At 42.1% G+C, this 20,233-nt stretch overlaps 1 long non-coding RNA gene across 3 annotated transcripts in view; it reads left to right on the forward strand.

Moving 5' to 3' along the window:
* LOC103161628 overlaps positions 1 to 17,884 on the forward strand; it is a 30,916-nt gene extending 13,032 nt beyond the window's left edge. The window contains exons 2-4 of one of the 3 annotated variants that reach the window (XR_004768259.1): positions 10,029 to 10,096; positions 13,180 to 13,730; positions 15,231 to 17,884. This is a non-coding gene — a long non-coding RNA (uncharacterized LOC103161628). The remainder of the gene's footprint in view (positions 1 to 10,028; positions 10,097 to 13,179; positions 13,731 to 15,230) is intronic. The other 2 variants (XR_003482872.2, XR_004768260.1) reach the window with 2 other exon arrangements.
* Positions 17,885 to 20,233: the final 2,349 nt, after the last annotated feature.

Raw genomic sequence — 20,233 nt, forward strand, 5'->3', positions numbered from 1 at the left:
TGATAAGTCCTAAACTTACCAGTGATAGGGACATTATTTTGCTTCTCTGACTGCTTTTATTTTTTTTTAAAGGCCATCCAATTTTTTTCATTAGGACATTCAAGAAATACTTAGATGTACTTTTTTCCAGTCAGATGGGTATTTTTAAGTTTATTATTATTATTTTATTTTGTGTGTATGACTATCTTGGGTGCATGTATGTCTGTGCACTACATGCGTGTAGTGGCTACAAGGTCAGAAGAAGTGATGAATCCCCTGGGACTAGAGTTACAAATGATGATGAGATGCCTTGTGGGCTCTAGGAACTGAAACCATGTCCTCTGTAAGAGGAGCTGGTGCTCTTAACCCTTAAGCATCTCTTCAAACCCCTGAGTGGGTTAGTATTTTAAAGACTTCTTGGCGCACACCTTTAAACAGTATTCAGGAGGCAGAGACAGACAAATTTCTGTGAATTTGAGGCCAGCATGGTCTACATAGTGAGTTCGGAGACAGCAAGAGTTACATACTGACACCCTGTCTCAAAACAAAACAAAATCAACACACCTGAGAGATGGCTCAACCATTAAGAGGACAGGATGCTCTTCCAGAGAATACAGTTTCGATTCCCAGCACCCACATGGTGGCTCACAACTGTCTGTAACTTAAGTTCCAGGTAATCCGACACCCTCACACAGACATACACACAGGCAAAACACCAATGAACATAAAAAGAAAAAAAAGTTGAGTGGTGATGGCGTATGCCTTTAATCCCAGCCCTTGGGAGGCAGAGGCAGGCAGATTTCAAGGCTAGCCTGGTCTACAGAGGGTTCCAGGACAGCCAGGGTTACACAGAAACCAAAAACCAAAAACCAAAACAAAACAAAAACAAACCTAACAACAACAACAACAATAAAAAATACTTCTTGTGCCAGCAACATGCCCAGTATGGGAAAGCAGTCTTGATACAAGTCTGTTACATGTGTTTAATCTGTGGAGCCTATAGTCAGAGGAGAGAACTGACTTACAGAAAATTCTCCTGTATACATGGTCTGTGGCATATATGCACATGCATCAGGACACACGCACTAATAAATAAATTTAAATTAAATGTCTTCAATGTAACTATCTCTCTCCAGAAAAGTTAGAGATTGTTAACAATTTCTGGAAGTTTAGGCAAAAATAGCTGCTATGGTTTAGTCTGAAAAATCTCTACAGTTTCACATATTTGGGTACTTGGTCCTCATATGGGGTGGGCTACTGGACCTTTGCACTTAGGCCTCAGCTATCGGCAGTAGTCACAGGAGGTAGGCCTTGATAGCTATACCTGAGGTTCTGATTATAGCTCTCTATCTCTTGATCCACCAAGATGTTTGGGGTTCACGCTCCCACCCGAGCCTCAAAAGCCATCATGACTTTCCCTCCACGATGAACTTTGAAATCATGGATCAATACAGTATCTCCTTCCTTAAGTTGCTTCCGGTACTTCTCCTTAAATTTTTTTTGTATATGTGCATACCAATACACACACACACACACACACACACACACACGTAGTTGAACATGACAATAAGAGAAGTAATGAATGCAACATATTGTTAGTCTCACTTAGGATCCAGTTTTCTCATCTGTAAAAGTGACACCTTCAAGTCATGAGCTGTCATCTTTAGGTAAAAAGGCTATAGTAAGGGGCTGGATATTAGTCCTTTCTAGCCCCAATTCTGAAAAAAGTAATAAAGATGTAAATTCTTTGGCCTGGGGAGATGGCTCAGTAGTTAAGAGTTCTTGCAGAGGACCAGTGTTCAGTTCCCAGCACCCATGTCAGGCAGCTCACAACCACCCGTAGGTACAGGCTATCCGATCCAATGCCCTATTCTGGCCTTTGTAGGCACCCATACACACACTCACACGTTGACACATGTATTCACAAAAACAAAAATAAAAATGTTAAAGACACTTTTGTGTTGTTTTTTGAGACAGAGTTTCTCTCTGTAGTCCTGGCTGTCCTGGAACTCGATCTGTAGACTAGGCTGGCCTTGAACTCAGAGATCTGCCTGACTCTGCCTCCCAAGTGTTGAAATTAAAGGCATGTGCCACTACCACCCTGCTACACTTTTTTTTTTTTTAAGGTGAAAATTCTCTGAATGAAATTTGTTAAGGAGCTTGGTATAGTACAGGGAGAGGATGCTGGACTTGAAGCTACATGGCCCTGAAAGTGACTCTGCCATTTTTGAGTCTTAAGCAAGTTAAAAAAAGAAGAAGAAGAAGAAGAAGAAGAAGAAGAAGAAGAAGAAGAAGAAGAAGAAGAAGAAGAAGAAGAAGAAGAAGAAGAAGAAGAAGAAAAGAAAAGAAACCTGGCTTCCTGGTGGAGTGTCCCTTGGTTTTCCCAGTTTCTCTAAAGGAGCTTTGATGTGTTTTATTTTCCCCTGACTCTGACTGGGCGTGGCTGGGGCCTAGGAATTTGTGGATGGTAATGTTTTGTTCATTTAGAAAAGTTCCAGCATTTCAGCATTCAAATACTGCCTCTAAGAGCAACATGATGTGACTTCTGGGAATGGCTTTAAAATGTGTCAACAACGAAAGGAAATGAACAAATGTGGCAGTTTTTACAGCTGGTATCTGGGGAGTGGACATATGGGTTTTTATAGCATATTCTTTGCTTTTCTCTTTCATATGTGCTTAAATAACTTTACCATAAAAATAAAGAGACACGAGAGGAACTGCAGCCCCTCTGTCTCCTCGTGGGACTTGGGCAGGCCCTTCTCTAGCCTCGTGCCTCCTGGTGATCATAGTTTTGTATTTTTATCTTTTGTGTCACATTCTGGGTAATCTTATCTAACCTATTTTTACTCCAATTATTCTTTCTTCAATTACATTTAACATGTTATTGAATATTTAATTTCAGCTATTATAATTTTTATTTATAGAGACACTGATTCTTTTAAAAAATATGTTAGACTTCTTTTTGTAGTTTCTTCTTCCTTATCATTTTTCTCTACAGATGACTCCTCTGTAGGGATCTTTTTTTTTTTTCTTTCTTTTTTTTTTTTAAAGTGCTTCATTTCCCAGCTATTCAAAAACAACAACAATCTCGTAGGCAGGGTTGTTTTCAGAGGAGTGGCGAAGGAATTTTGGCTTGTGAAAATAGGTCCCAAAGAGCGGGGTCCTGAAGCTGTCTTGATAGCATCTGTCTCATTTGAAGCAGAGTTTGGGGAAATTCAAGTGTAAAGAATATCTCAAAAATAATGGAGATTTTGGTGGTAAGCAGTGTCGAGAAGGTTGGTGGGGGACCAGAAAGCACAACCGCAGGCCAAGTGGTTTATGAGAAAACCAGGGAAAGATGAACTAGTGAAGAACCTTCTTGTGGTGAGAACAGACTTTGAACACTGGGCTCAGTGATTTACTAGGAAGGATGAGATTTAATTGGATTAGATTTTCAGGCAAGTTATGTTCCAGGGCTTTGTCAAAAGCAATAAAGAGCAATAAAGCAATCAGCTGGCAATTAGTGGAGTTTCACAAAGGCAGGCAGCTTAACAGAGAGATGGGGAAAGAGACAAAAGCCATCTGAGACTACTGGCACCCAGAGTGGCTACACAGGTCCAAGGCTCTGGCTGTCCTCTAAGGAGTGACATCAGAGGCGTCACTCAACAAATAAAATGGACCTCATTAAAATAATCCAGGCAATAAATAAACAACAATAAAAACAAGTCTTCGGTAGGGAGGAAATGAGTATCCTGAAATTTATACTGTATTATTAAATCTTCACAAATCCACACAAAGAGAGGGAATGTGTCATCCAACTCTAGGAAACAATGCAGGTAGTGGAAACTCCCTTGGAAAGGCTGCTGCTTCAGATGTCATGTTGGATGAACAAGATGGTCAAGTCAGACATCGTAAATATAGCCAAAGAATGAAAGGAAACCGTGCGTGATGAAGATGGTTATGATAATGGGGTATCAGTGAGTAGACAGAAACTATTTTTAGAAAGAACCAAGTGGAGAGTTGTAGGTCTAGATTTGGGCAGTACATTGACTGGATTGAGAATTTCGCTAGAGGGGTTTAATATCCCATTAGGAGGTATATGAGGACTAGACTAAAGGTGAATTAGCAAACACGAAGAAAGGATGATAGCGATTATATGACTGAAGAACAGATCGAGGAAACAATGGAAAGTAAACAGAACATCAAAGAAATGCATAACACGAAAAATTCAACAGGCTCCTAGTAGGGCAGATGCACATTCAGACCCACCAAAGCAAAAATGCAGAGATTTTCAAGGAGAAAAATTTGAAAGCATTAAGGGGGGGGGGAGACTCCTCACATACATACAAGAGGGCCCTAATAAGATTAAAAGTTGATTTTTTTCATCAAAACCAATGGAGACCACAAGGCAATATGATCAAATACTCAAAGTCCTGAAAGAATAAAAACCAGCAAAGAATGTCATACCCAGAAAAAACGCCTCAGATCATTCCTCTGTCTCTTGGCTAGCTCAGTGCTAAAAACTTTTTTGATTACTTCTAATTACTTTAGCATAGTGTCAAAATTACATACCACGTGGCTGGGTGCTTAAGAGCATTGGCTACTCTTGCAGAGGACCTGGGTTTGATTCTCAGCACCTGCAAGGTGGTTCACAAGTATCTGTAGCTCCAATTCCAGGGGAACCAACGCCCTCTTCTGGCTTCAGTGGGTTCTGTACTCACATTGTGTATAGACAGACATGCAGGCAAAACAACACACACATACAATAAAACAAATACATCTTTAAGAGAGATTTTTAAAAATTACAAATCATGGTCTATACAGGTGTCAACTTCTCTATCTTCCTAAAATGTATTTCCCTAATGAAACTTGATTGTATTGATGTTTCTTCTACCTATCCCCTGCTGCTACAGAACCCTCTAAACAGGCTACTTCCCCTGTCTAGAACACTCCTCTCTTCATATATTTAAATCTTGCCATTGGAGCCCAGCTCAAGCTTTGTTTTCTCTGGGAAGCCTTCTCCCGTCTCCCTGCCTAGCAAGATATGCATACTCTCGTGTTTCTCTTTCAGAGCTGTGATATTATACATGGGCTGGTGAATTTGATTAAAAGAACTATGTTATAGACTCTTCAAGGAGAACTGGAGAGATGGCTCAGAAGTTAAGAGCACTTACAGCTCTTCCAGAGGACCAGAGTTCAGTTCCCGACATCTAAGTTGGGTGACTCACAGCAGCCTGTGACTCTAGCTTCAAGGGATCTGAGACCATCCTCTGAAATCACACCTACACTCACATTTGCATGACCACAGTCAGATATGCTCATACATACTGTTTTTAAAAAGGAGAAGAAAATTCTTCAAGGGAAGGAGGTGTTTGTATGGCTTGGTTTTGCTGCAGTTTAAGAGGACAGAAAGATTTTATCGGGGGAATAGTGATCATTGCGTCAGGCAGCCTCTGATCAGTAAGGAAGCAGTTGGAGTGTTCCAAAAGAGTGTTCATCAGTGTGTTGAGACAGGGTCAGGGGATGAAATGCGAAGTATGTAGCTAGAGGGTGGAGTCAGAGTAGAAGGGCCTATCAGAGGATGGGATGCCAGGTGTCTGTCTTACACTATGCAATAACATGGTTCCACTTAGCTCACTAGAGACCAGGTTGTTGAGAGTGGGGATGTGTATAGACGGAGTTTCAGTTTGAAACTACTAATTCTGGCATGTCACAGAGACCTCTGATAGTCATTTTAAGTAAGTAGTTGGGCACAGGTTTCTGGAATTTGGAGATGTTGAGTGTGCAGATCTGTAAAGGCAATCTGAAGCAATTGTGGTTACCCCTGAGGCTCCACTCCTCCTTCACACCCAGGGTGTATGTATCATTGCTGTCAGCCCCCAGTGGCAGTTCTGCTCTGTCTCAACCCTAATAAAGCTTGGAATGTCCTCTCCAAACTCCAGCTGGCCCCTTCTTTCTCTGAACCCCTCCCTGCAGGAGGGGTGTGTCAAGGCTCTTGGGGGATCCTTTTGTATTAGGCTGGTCCCAAGAAGAAAAACTGCATCTCCAAGTTAATGAAAAGCTCCTTTTGTGTCTCTTTAATTTGAGTCTCTCAGCCTAAATCTCAGAGGAGGTCCATGTACTGAATCCTGAGGGGGAAGGAGTGCTTTCTGTTTGTGGGCTAGTTCTCAAAGGTCAGGCAGCAAGCTTTAGTCATGCTGACGGGCTATGGCATTTCACAGAATGAGATTTTTTCCAGCTCAAGAGAATTTTAGAAATTTTCCAAAATGAGGCCTTTGTCTCCAAATCATAGTGATAATTATCTTACTGGCAAAGTCGAGATTTGCACTCAGATCTGACAGAAAGCCCGTTGTTAGGGCAGGGGAGATGACTCAATAGGACCCAAGTCTGAACCCCCAAACCCACATAAAAAGCCAGATGTGGTGACATGGGTCTGTCATCCCAGCTCCCTTACTGCAAGATGGTGAGTAGAGTTAGAGTAGAGATCTCGCCTCAAACACAAGGGGATGGAGGAGAAGCAAGACCAAATCCTGGAAGTTGGTGACTGGCTTCCACATCCATGATGTGGCACATGTATGCCTGCTCTCCCTGGCCCCCCCCATTTGTCTGTCTCTCTCATACATGTACAAACAAACAAACAAACAAACACATAATGACTTTAAAAAATGGCCCATTGCTTTTCCTCATAACAGAACCTCTGCACAGAAGTTCTAGCTCCTTGGTAGAGATTTTCCATGCTAAACACTATTCCTAACACATAGTATAACTGAATGTGGGGGTTGTGAAACATTTGGCAAGAGTAAAGGTTTCTGAATTCAAAACCAAACGTGTAATGAAGCTGAGCTGTTCTTGGCAGCATTCATTCCTGTTGAGTCCTGAGCCTTCACTGCTGCCGGGTTGTGAACACACAACACGTGAGCTTTGCACTGTGCATGTGGTCATGCCTTGCGTGCCAAGGAATGTTGCCTGAAATACTTCAGCTTGAGTAAGAGACTATCGTATGTTCCGGTTGCAGTGTTTTTACCGTACACACATGTCTTCTGCCTTCATGGAACATATTGGTTTAATTATGGAAAAGGAAAAAGACCTTTAATAGCTTGCTCTGATCATCTTCAGAACATATCAGATTGGCATATATTTAGAGTGTACTGTGCTAGAATGTTTGATTTTAAAAATTGCTATTTAAGTTGCTGACTTGAGTTTCATCTAAAAAAATTATTTAATGAGTGTTGGCCCCGAAATAGTCCTGAGCACACTTCTGTTCTGCACCATACACATATTTATTTGAAACAATATTTTCTGAATTGATTTTATACTCGATCCATTGATCAGCTCTGACAAATGTTGAAGACGCTTTGTGTACTGCAGGATCAAATACTCAGCCATGACTTAATTCTTTATGCATAAATAGCATAAATGTAAAAAAAAAGAAATAAAAGGGAAAGGACAGGATGGCTGCTAGGTCTGGTGGAGGAGAAAGCTTATTGTAGATGTGTGGGGGAGCCTAGCCAGAGTCAAGGACATTGGGAGAGTCCAGAGTGGACATGACTCTGAGCCATGGGAGGAGGAGGGGGAGAAAGGGGAGGGGGGGAGAGATGAACCAGGTACAGCAGCCAGGAGGCCCAAAGAGTAAACGAAATAGCCAGGCAACAAAAATGGTTGGGTTAAATAGGGAAGGGCAGCTGGGAGAAGGGCAGTCCACCCCCTGGGCTAGAGAAATTTAGGTCATGGGAGTGGGGTATACCAGTCAGAAGAGCTGTGTAACAGGTAGGAATGGAGAGATTATAGGAGAACCTGGTAGCCAGGGCCGGGTCTGCTTTGATAGGTTCAATAAGTAGCTCAGCCATTTATCCTAGGTTGGAAACCTAACATCATCCATTCAATAACATGAAATTTTGCTTTAACAGTCAAATCACATGTATGCCAAAGAGCTGCTTTAAAGGAATGCTTTATGATTTAGTAAATGTCTCATTTTCCTACCTAGTTTATGCATGTGTATACCTGGATTCTTGTAAAGAAATCTAGAGCAAAGGGGGTTTGCTAGTGAAAAAAAAATTTTTTTTTCCCGAGATAGGGTTTATTGGCTAGTGAAAAGTTTTAAGCAGTCGTGGTATAACTGTTTTTGCTGAGAAGTTCTGGCTCCTCATTTGGGCTCACCGGGTAACAAAAAGATAAAATCCTGGTGTCTCTACCTTCACTGTGTATCTGCCTTTTCTTTGTGTCAGTCGTCTCTTTGCCTCTGCATGGAGACATACTCAATTGAGTATCTATCTAAAATCTGGTGATGCTTAACTCTTCTCAACCTTTCAAGGTTAAAATCACAAAGAAGCATCTTCTGTCAGCCATTGTCCTAAGCCTGCAGTCATCTGGAGGCAGAAGAACAGGACACAACATTAGCACAGGACAAATACCTGTTGGCAAGGAGGCAGGCTAAATCTGTCCCCTTTCTCTCTAAGGCTAACTAGAACTGGTCCACACACACAGAGGTGAAGGTGGCCTATGACTAATTATCATATCAAAAATACACTCCCTTGGGTAGAGCCTTGAGCTCACAGAGACCCGCCTGCTTCTGCCTCCTGAGTGTCTGGATTAGAGGTGTGATCATCTTTGTGCGGGAATCAAATGCACCAGTTGTGTGATGACAGTGACAATGACTTCTTTGAACACCTTAAAGAACTAGAATGAGGATGATGGTCAACCAGACTGAACCTGGAATAAGATTGCTAATTATACATTCCCCATCCCCTATTCCAATTTTTCCTTTTATTTAAACCTCAAGCCCAAGCCAGCAATCTTGGACACAGACTTAGTGTCACTGAGCCCCTATATCTGTACTTTTCTATGGAGTCACACTGACTGAATCTGCTTTCCCTGACTTTTATCATTACTCTTGATGGATTCCTGGCCAAATATAATCTCTTGTAACTTCTAGCCTTGGAGCTTCTGCCCTAAAACTCTAGTACCAATAGCCATGTTACAATGAATAAGGAAGCAACAATCATTCTATTGCTCAGTTTGTCCTTTCTTGGTTGAATAGCAGGGATGAGGTGGGGTGGGGCACAAAATGAGGGCCAGGCAGCACAATGTATCCAGGGTTTTCAAGCAGTGTTATCAGCAAGAACAAATGACCTTTGCAACCTCTGTCCCTCTGGTCATTTCATCAGATGGAAACAAGAACTATTATTGTCCATTCTGTACACAAATCCTAAAAACCACCTGGTGGAAAATACCAACTCTGGGCTGTTGTATATGAAATATGTTTCACACCTAGGTGTCTGATCTAATTTGAGCTAATTTTAGTAAAAGGCATAAGATCTGCGTCTAGATAATGTTTCTCCATATAGATATCCAATCATTTCAGTACCTTATTGGAAAGACAGTCTTTTTCCCCCTAAGATTCTTATATTCCTTTGTCAAAGGTCTGTTTGCTCTCGTTGTGTGGGTGTATGTCTGGGCTCCCTTAGCCATCAGACTATCTGTACATCCCTTTGCAAATACCATACTATGAGGTGGAAAACAGACAGTTCTTCAATGAGATACCCTTTCACAGTTGCCACAAGCATCCGCTTAGAATTAGAAGCCCCCAGGATGGTCGTGGGGTACATCAGTTGAGATGAGTTGATTTAGATCTATTTCTGCTGCAATTTCTCCAAGTCCAGGCTCTTGTCTTTCAAACTAGGAATCGGGGTGCTGGAGGCCATCTGTGAGTGTATCAGGTGACCTTTCTCTGAGAACTACTCAGCTTTACTCTGGGGGACTTCCCCTCTGGGGACTTCCCCTTCTCATACTTAATCCCTGTGTCTCAGTGGAGCCAGAGACAACTCCAGGCACCAATGGGGACTTTGCCCTTCAGTAGAGTTAGTTGTTCCAGACAACCTGTGTTTGTAAGACACCTGTGGACCCTCTACCCTGAAGGTAGACTGAAGAGTTTAGTGAACTTGGCCTGCGGCTGTCATATCACTCTCTTTTAGAAGTGACTGAAACCAGCACTTAAAGTAGAGGCAAGAGAGCCTAGAAATCCTAAATCCAGGTGACTCTTATTGAAACCAGAATCTACTTTCTTGGAACAGGCACTAGCTTGGAGTTTTTCTGTTAAGACCTGAATCCATGAGGCTAGCAACATGGCTCAGTAGTAAAGGTAAGTGCCACCAAGCCTGAGAATGTGAATTTGATTTCAGGAACCCACACAGTAGAAGGCCTGAATGGACTTCTACCAGTTGTCCTCTGACTTCCACCCATCTGCTGTAGTATGCTTATATACACAATCAATAAAACATGTTTTGCGGGATTTCTTTTTTGGTTGTTATTTTAAAGATGAACTGTAATATACTTGCATGGTTTGGGTTGCTCTTTCTGTTAGTTGTGTCATATATAGATTCAGTTGTCAACTTGATACACTGGAAGAGGGGACTCACTGAGGAATTGCCTCCATCTGATTAGCCTATGGGCATGTCTGCTAATTGATGTAGGAGGCTTCAGTCCACTAGGCAAGTAGACCCTAGCTATGTAGGAAATATAACTGAGAGATAACACAACCCTTAAGAGTACAGGCTGCCCTTCCAGAGAACCTGAGTTTGAGTCCTAACACCACATGGCCACTCATTACTATCAGTAACTCTCATCCCTGGGGATCTGGTGCTCTCTTCTGGTCTTCAAGGGCACCACATTCATTGTGGTGCTCAGACAATCATGCCAGGCAAAACACTCAAAGTAATACAATAATTTTGTGTAAAAGAAAGAAAAGTAACTGAATGTGAGTTTGGAAGTAAGCTACTCAGCTGTGTTTATCCTGTCTGCTTCAGTTCCTGCATCCAGGTTTCTGCCTTGAGCACCTACCTTGGTTACCTTTGATGATGACTATATATATACCCAGGAAGTTGAGAGAATGCTGTCCTCCCCTGTGTTGCTTTTGGTCAGTGTTTCATCAGAGCAACAGAAAGCAAACCAGAAAATGTAATCATGAGGTTCCTAATTTGCATAGGACGTTTCTCTTTCCACTGCTCTTTTATGAACAATATATATATATATATGTGTGTGTGTGTGTGTGTGTGTGCGCGTGCGTGCGTGCGTGCGTGCGTGCGTGCGTGCGTGCGTGCGTGTGTGTGTGTGTGTGTGTGTTGTGTATGGCCACCTAGGCAAAGTAGTTCAATGCTAGCAGATGATCTCTTTGAATGTAATGTGGACTAGGAAAGACATGCTTTATCCATATCATACATTGTACAGTTAGTAGATAGAGAAGACTATATGGCTTATGATTTTGTATCCAAATACCTTTCCATCTATTTACTACACTTTTGATCACATTTGAACCACTGTTGGATGTATCTTCTGGATATATAAAATTGATATATAAAATTGATATATAAAAATGATATATAAAATTGAATGTGTATGATGTTTTGCTTAAATGTATGTTTGTGTACCATATGAGTGCCTAGTACTTATGGAGGCCAGAAGACGGTATTGGACCCCCAGTACTGGAGTTACAAATGGTTGTTAGCTGCCATGTAGGTGTTTTGAATCAAACCCAGGTCCTCTGGAAGGGCTAGTGCTGCACTTCCTGTGATGAACCATCTCTTCAACCCCATATATACACATATGTATGTATGCCCATGTCCATGCAGGTGTATGAGCATGTGTTGTGTAGGTGTGTGGAGGCCAACCTTAGGTGTTCTTCCTTGAGTGCCATTCACTTATTTTTTTTTAAGACAGTATCTCACTGGCCAGAACTTGCCAAGTAGGGTAGTCTGGTTGGTCTGTGGCATGAAGCCTGGTGATGTCTCCACCTCCCCAGCTCTAGGACTATATGGATGTGCCACCACACCTGGAATTTTTATTCTGGGGGACAAACTCAGGTCCTCATGCTCACAAAGTAAACACTTTACTGGCGGAGCCCTCTTCCTATCCCCCATATATATATTAGAGCTGCATTATACAATGTGGTGGCTCCTACCCTCATAACCCAGGAAATTCAGCTCTCTCCATACTAGTCAAATTCAAGCTTATACTAGCTACACATGAATAGCAACTACTGTATTAGACATGGTAGAAACAGTTAATTCCCATCATCACTAAACTTATAGACAATATTTCTCTGAAGACCTTTCTTTGTGTGTTCAAAATTATGGTCAAAAAGCTTGATATAATCTTTCCTTTCTACCATGGCAAAGGAGATAAAATAAACAAGTGACAAACTGTGGACTGCCAGTCACTTGTGTTAATTTTGCTTTGCTATGGGAAACTATCCACGGTAAACAACATGAATGGAAGAATGATTTATTTTTGCTCATGATTCCATAGGTTTCTGTCTGTGGTTATTTGCCTTATTGCTTTGATTTGTGATATCAGAATATCATGGCTGGGAGCCACATGACGGCAGAGGTCTGTTTGCTTCATGGCAGCCAGTAAAGAAGAAAGAGAAACAGAGAGAGGGACAGACAGACAGACAGACAGAGACATACACACACACACACACACACACACACACACACAGAGAGAGAGAGAGAGGGGGGGGGATGAATATTCATTTGGGTCCCAGTGTACATATACCCTTCAAGATTCAAGGCCACACCCCCAGTAACTTACATCTTCTCATTATTTTGCATCACCTCCCAAGAGTTCCATCAGTCTGAAAACAAGCGTTTAACACACATGTTTACTGGGAACATCTAAGATCCAAGTCATGACAAGCACCTTTGATCATAGCACCCTAGAGGTGGCGGCAATGGGATCAAGTCTTCAAGGTCTTCTTCAGCTACTTGGCAAATTCAGTGCCATCCTGGGCTATGTGAGATCCTGTTTTAATTTCCTCCCACCTGTGAACAGAGATCCACACCTTAAGATCATCTATTAATTCCATATTCTCAGCTCTTCAGTGGAACTGATAGCCTAGCTACTCACCTCGGGATGGTAAATCTGAAACACGTCTTTGGTAAGGGATGATTAACTGGTTGTTAGATGAAGCCCCTTGAGCATATTATATAAGTAAATATAAAATATGCATCTCTCTCTCCTCTGCTCTGTGAATACATACATCTTGGGATTTAGCAGAACACGATGATTCATTCTCAGGCTGGCGATTCATTAAGAATGCATTTCTCAACGACAGTCTTACAGATCATCAGTCTTCAAGCAGGAACTATTTTCCTAGGCCTCTAGACCTATTTCCTTTTCAGCTTAAAGTGTTCTGAGAAAAAGATCTAAACATTTCAATTCTTTCAGGAAGTAAGCTCTCCGGCTGGAAATCTGTAGCAGATTTTCAAACTGGGAAATGATAACTATGGTGTGAAATAAAGCTTTTTTATTGGACAGAGCATACAAATGAAAGATTATATTGTCACCTATATACCACAGGTGAGTTGTTTTACCCCCCAAAAGCAACGACTTTGCTTTGCTTTGATGTATGTTGAATGAAAAGGGGAAACAACAAAAAAGATAAACAGATAACACACAGGACCCAGAGTGACAATTTCTTTTGGGATTGACATAAATAGCATGTATTGCAAACATAACCCCATTCACTTGTGTGAAATAACTGGGAGGAAAAAAACACACAATTTTCACAAAATTGGAAAAGGAAAAGGAAGGATTGGCTCTAGTGCTCCCTTGTCAGGTGGGTAATTTTGTATCAGGAGGTAGCCATGACGACCATAAAAGTTACTCACACGACTAACGATGCCACTAATGATGCCCACAATTACTTAATTGCAGGCATGCTTAACAGCTTTTGCCATTTTTGGAGGGTGCTTGTGGATAATTGTGGCTGCAAGCGGGTAAGTACAGGTGCAGTCAGGTGTGTTCCTAATTTTTACATTTGTGCTGACAGCGGGGGAATAAATGGTCCCCTCGAAAGCAGGGATCTACAGGAGGAAGGCTAAAATTAGTTCCTATAAGCCAAGTGATGATGGAACAGTCCCAAACATGAAAACAAACACAAGCCACTTTGTGTTTAAGCAAAGGTCTTCATCAGCAATGACTTGCCAGGTCCCAGCACCACCTGTGGCCCTCTCCTTTCCATCTAAGCATCTCCTACTTGAATTCCTGCTCCTTCCACTACCTGTGGAAGGGGACTTTTGCTGTTCACAACACACAACTTCTATTCCACCATGAAGTGAATACAATTTTGAATCTCTATGTGACACTCTTTGCATTTGCAAATGCTTTTGTTTCATGTTATGATACATATATGTTCAAATAAAGGTTAATACAGACAACAGGATAATTAGTTATCGTTAAAAATTCTCTCACTGGTAATTAAAACCCCAGAGATGGCTACATAACATTTTAAAACCTTCATCACACTCCTATATGAGAGTTTTAAACCAGTAGAAGAAATGTGAGAGGGGTGGTTTAAGTTTTAAAACATTTTATTTTGGTTGGGCGATGGTGGCCCACGTCTTTAATCCCAGCACTTGGGATGCAGAAGCAGGCAGATCTCTGTGAGTTTGAGGCCAGCCTGGTCTACAAAGCTACACAGAGAAACCCTGTCTCAGACAACAACAACAAACATTTTACTTTATGTATATGGGTGTGTTGTCTGCCTGTGTATCTGTGAACCACATGCATGCAGTGCCCACAGAGGCCAGCAGTGGGTGTTGGATCCCCTGGAACTAGAGTTACATGGTTGTGAGCTAACTTTTGAGTGCTGGGGATTGAGCCCAGGCCCTCGAAAGAGCAGTTAGTGCTCTTAACCACTGACTCACCTCTCCAGCCCTTAGATTGTTGAATGGCAAAGATGAGACTGTTTCAGTTTTGTGGGATATTTATACACTGTGTGAAAAATGTATTGCTGTGATTGGTGTAATAAAAAGCTGAAAGGTCAATAACTAGGCAGATAGACAGAGAACTCTGGGAAGAAGAAGGCAGAGTCACCAGCCAGATGGGGAAGAAGCAGCATAGGTAGTACAGAGAGATGAGGTAACCAGCCATGTGACAGAACATAGATTAAAATAAATGGGTTAATTTATGTTATAAGAGCTAATGGGACAAGCCTAAGCTAAGGCCGAGCTTTCATAATTAACGATAAGTCTCTGTGTCATTATTTGGGAGCTGGCTAGTGGGACATTTCAAGACATGGTTGACTAGAAAGATTAATTCTCCATTCTCCTTGCATAGCAGCCCAACAAACTCACAGGTCAGCCTTGGTATGAAAGCCCTGTGATTCTCTTGTTCAGTAAAGACCATGACTTGACCCTGTAGAAAGTGAGCTGATCTTACAATGCCCTTGTAATGCTCTTAGGTACTCTTTGTAATGCTTTTTCTATCACTTGCAGTGCCCAAAGCAGAGAATGTGTCTTCTCCAAGCCTCAAGAACCAGATGGAGGACGGTTATGGCTCCTGCTGGCTAGGAAACTTCTGTAGCTTTGGCTGAATTTTGTGAAAAATCCACCTGATATGGAAGTTATGTGCCACTGTGTGCATTTGGAGGTTAGAAGATGACTTTGGGGAGTCAAATTCACCTTTCACCTTGTTAAAGCAGGGTCTCTATTTCTGCTGTACTATATACTCAAGACTGACTGGCCCTCGAGCTTCTGGGCCATTCTCCTATCCCTGCCTCCCATCTGTCTAGCATTGCTGGGATTACAGATGCACACTGATGCATGTGGCTTTCTGTGTCAGTTCCAGGGACTGAACTCAGGTTCTTAGACTTGTTTGGTCAATGTTTTTACCCACTGAGGCATATTTCCAGTCCTGATCCTACCTCTCTCTTAGTGCCACCAGATTGGGGATCAAATTTACATGCATGAATGCTGGTAGGGGACACAAAACTGAGACTGTAGTGAGTAGATACAAAGGGGAAATGTAGAAGTCACTTCATGGAGAAATAGAAGCATTTCTAGGAACAACAAACTGCCTCTACCAAAAGGACTGTTGTCCTTTAAGGTACTCACTCACATTTGCCTGGCCTCTGACCCACTGAGCCTTTCCCAAGTGCTGCACGTCACCTTTTTCTTGTCCCATGAGATATGCTGCTTATGTTCAAGCTATTCTATATTCCACAGATAGTATTATGTAGTTCATCATGTGTTTTAGACACTGTCTGGGCATCGTGGTGATTCAGTCAGTTGAACTGGATAGTTTGTTCATTCAAGGAATGATTTCCTCTGAGGAAGCCATATGCTCTAATTGTCTACACTTTTTGTTAGGGGCTTGAGGTACAAGATTTATCTACAGCCAAGTGACAGGACTGCAAGGACTTACAAGTAATGAGGTTGAGAAAGTGTTGGTCACCAGAACCCTCTGAGGAGGAGTGCTCGTTTGATTAGATGAAATACTTTAAAACGACATTTGGGGTGGAAGGTGAAGTCCCAAAGGCTTTCTCCATCATGACAGTATATCTGTTAAATTGCTTTGCATGAGAGAGGAGAGGAGCTCTATGGCTCTTGGATAAAGAGGTAGGAAGGCAGAGAGATGGAAGGGGGAAAGACCTACCATATGCTATGGTAGAATGATGACAGTTGCTCAGTGCAACCCTTCATAGCAGAGCTATATCGCTGATAAAATATGCTGAACTCATTGATCTTTAAAAGGAAGATTTAGATAAACTGACTTTGAAAAATACTTGTTATTAAAATTGTTTGTTTATGATTTAAAAAAATAACAAAAATATGCTGAACTAATGACATGTTTAAAATGTATGATTGTCTTGTGGATATCAGTCAGGAGCTTGAGTTTGGTATCTGGACTAAAGCTGAACCCTTCAATGTCTCCTTCTCCCTCCATCTCTTTCTTTCCCTCCCCTGTATTCTTTTGTTTCCTCCCTCCTTTCCTCCTCTATTCAAGTATCCTACACTGTAGCAGAGAGCAGCATGGGAGACCTGGCAGGCAGAGGTACCAGCGAGCTTGAAGAGATTGGGTGTGGTACCCAGACATTGCAGCCATAGCTCAGAGGATGGTTAAACAGTGGACTTGAACAGCTTACAAAGGCTGGAAGAAGACAACACTGTCCAAGCAAATAATCTCCATCCAGACTGTTTTCCTGTCTTGTGGGATTTGAGTGGGAAAAAGTGAGAGGTTTGAAAATGTCTTAGAGTTCATAATGTGCCTGGCCCAGTTCTGGGGATTCCAAGGAGATAAAGATGCTGTTACTCACCCTGAGACAGAGACTGTTCGAACACAGTAACAAAACTATGGCGACAGGAGAAAGCATCTGAAAGACATGGTACCAAAAGATGTATTCAGAAGATGCAAGGAGTTGCAAGGATGTGTAAAGAAGATTTCTTTTTGGCAGAGGAGTAAAGCAGCGGAGGTGAAGGATTAAAGGCGGAGGGGAACTGAAGCAGAGCAGCCATTCTCAGGGATTAAAATGGCTTTGTTAATCACTTGAGGACTCTGAACTTTACCTGAAGGGGTGGGGAAACTATGGGATAATTTAAAGCTGGTGAAAATTATGAAAATTATTTCCTTGTAAAGACCTCCCTGAGGGTTGGGAAGATGGCTCAGGAGGTAACACTTGTTGTGCAAGCCTGATGACCCCAGTTAGACCTCTGAAACTGATGTAAAAATGAGATGCAGCTATGTGTGTCTGTAATCTATCACTCTTACAGTGAAATGGGATGTGAAGACAATAGAATAAGCTGGAAATAGTGAGCAGGCCAGCTAGCCTGGAGTATGCAACATGACAAAAACAAGTAAAACTATGCCTCAGTGAGGTGAAGGTCAGAATAGACTCCCCCAAATTGTCTTCTCATCTGTACTTGTGCTGTGTGGTACACTCACAGCGTACACACACCACACACACACACACACACACACACACACACACACACACACACACTAAATATCAATTTAAAAATGACCTTCCTGATTTACGTGCCACTCTCTTTGAGCTCTCAAAGTATTCGTTTGTCCGTGTCATATTTGTTTCCGTCTCCGGTTGCAGTTGTCACTACTTCATTAAAATCTTTTGGGAAGACCGGTTATTTTATTTCTGCATGATTAGCGCATTTTGTGCAGTCTGGGAATCATAGAAGCTATTTGGTAGATTTATAAATTTTTTGAGAAATGAACAATTGGAAGGAGAAAGAGAGAGTGAGAACTACAGAGAGAAGGGGAGGAGGAAGAGAAAGTAGTGCTGCAGTTCTGACGGAAGGTAGTGAAAGCCTGAATGAGGACATAAGGATAATTGGGACTGAGAGGCAGGGTGTTAACTAGAGACATTCATAAACGGGGTCCTTTGGGCTTTGTGACTGACAAGGTGGTTGAAAGAGGGGTTAGTGAGGAAGACTAACTTTGGTTTTTTACTTTGGTGACTTGGAGTAGAGAGACATAAAATCAGAGGAGTAGGTTTGTTTTGAGAGGATAGGGAGACTATTGTTCCATGAGTCTCTATAGTCAATGCATCATCTGGAAGCAACACATAGAAGACTACTTTTGGGGTAGCTCATGTTCTCTAACAAGGAGACCACAGGCTAGAGGAAATAAGCACACAGATGGTCTTTGAAGATTTGAGGGTGGATATAATTCCACAGACAGAAGACAAGAGGAAGGGTGATAAAATCATGGTAAATGTTTAACATTTGGAAGAAGAACAAACAAAGTTGCCCTTGAAGGCAGAGTTGGTGCCATAGAAGGAAAGAAATTGGAAGAGAGAAAATCATTATAGATATCATAATGGAATACTTACACTTGGTGTCACATTTGGATGCTCTTCTGTCTTTCCCTGCCCGTTGTAGTTAAGCGGTACATGTGACTAATTCTGCCGAATGGCCATGAAGTAGAAGTGACAAGCGAGTGTTCCTTCTGGGCTGAAGCTGTTAAGAGCTGGCAAAGTGAGACTTTAGCACTGTGAAATTCTATTTGTGACCTGATGGAGCCAAGATGGAAACAGCCTGGGCAAGAGTCTCATGGTCACGGAAGCCAGAGCAACCAGTTTTGTAGGAGTGAGAAATGAGCTTTTGCTGTGTTAAGTCACTGAAATTTGAGAGTTAATTTGTTTCTGCCCCAAGCCAGCATATCCAAGGAGTTGGACTTCAAGAAGTGGGTAGATACAAAGTAAAAGTGACCAGGTAGAATAAAAAAGTGACTAGTGGATTTAAAAAAAATCAGGAGACAAGTAGTGTAGCGGAAGTGACACTTACTATGAGAAATCAAGGCTGTGGTGAGGAATGGGGAATTATGAACACAGGTGCGGCCCCCAGGGCTTCAGGTAAAGAAGTGAGAGGAAAGCAGAGGCAAGAGAACACATGGTGAAGTTCCTCAGGGAAGATTATGGATTTGAGCCGGGAGGGAGAAGAACAAAAAGAGAATTAAAAACATAGGAAAGAGCTTAATCCCAGCACTCAGGAGGCACAGGCAAGTGAATCTGAGTTGGAGGCCAGCTTGTTCTACAGAGCTAGTGCCAGGACAGCCAGGGCTACAGAGAGAAACCCTGTCTCAAAAAACAAACAAACAAACAAAAAACCATAGGAAAGGAAGGAGATAACAGAAAGGGTGAGGTCTCTAAAAACATCATGACTATGAGTTCATTAGGACTGAGACATCTGCAGAAAATTTGCTTCTCTTTGTGACACCAACTAACAATCTAAGCAATAGAGGAGAGGCTACCTTAATGAGCCTCCCCTGATAATAAAATTAATGACTAACTTATATGCCTCCTATAGCCTTCATCCAGCAGCTGGTGGAAGTAGAAGCAGACACCCACAGCTAAACCTTGAACTGAACTGAAATCCAGTTGCAGTGAAGGAGGACTGATGAGCAAAGGGGTCCATACCAGGCAGGTGAAACCCACAGAAACAGCTGACCTGAACAAGGGAGAGCTCTTCATTCCCAGACTGATAGCTGGGAAACCAGCATGGGACTGATCCAGACCCCCTGAATGTGGGTGTCAATGAGGAGACCTTGGAAATCTATGGGGGCCCTTGTAGTAGATCGGCACTCAACCCTAGTATAGAAATAGACTTTGGGAGCCCATCCCACATGGAGGGATACTCGCTGAGCCTAGACACAGGTGGTGGGTCTAGGCCCTTCCCAAAGGATATGACAGACTCTGAAGACCCCCTATGGAAGGCCTTACCCTCCCTGAGAGCAGAAAGGGTATGGGATAGGTAGGGTGTTAGTTTGGGGGCGTGGCAAAGGAGAAGGGGAGGGAGAGGGACCTGGGATTGACATGTAAAATAATTTTCTTTCTAATTAAAATAAAAAAAATTTAAAAATAAAAAAAAGAAAATTCACTTCTCCATCTCCTATCCCATCAAGGGTCTTGCTTCTCATTCTGAACTAGGATGCTAGGAAGCCCCTTAGTTGGACTTCTCACTGGACAATAAACTGCATGGAT

Source organism: Cricetulus griseus, chromosome 2, assembly GCF_003668045.3.
Source record: "Cricetulus griseus strain 17A/GY chromosome 2, alternate assembly CriGri-PICRH-1.0, whole genome shotgun sequence".
In the NCBI taxonomy this organism is placed as follows: Eukaryota; Metazoa; Chordata; class Mammalia; order Rodentia; family Cricetidae; genus Cricetulus; species Cricetulus griseus.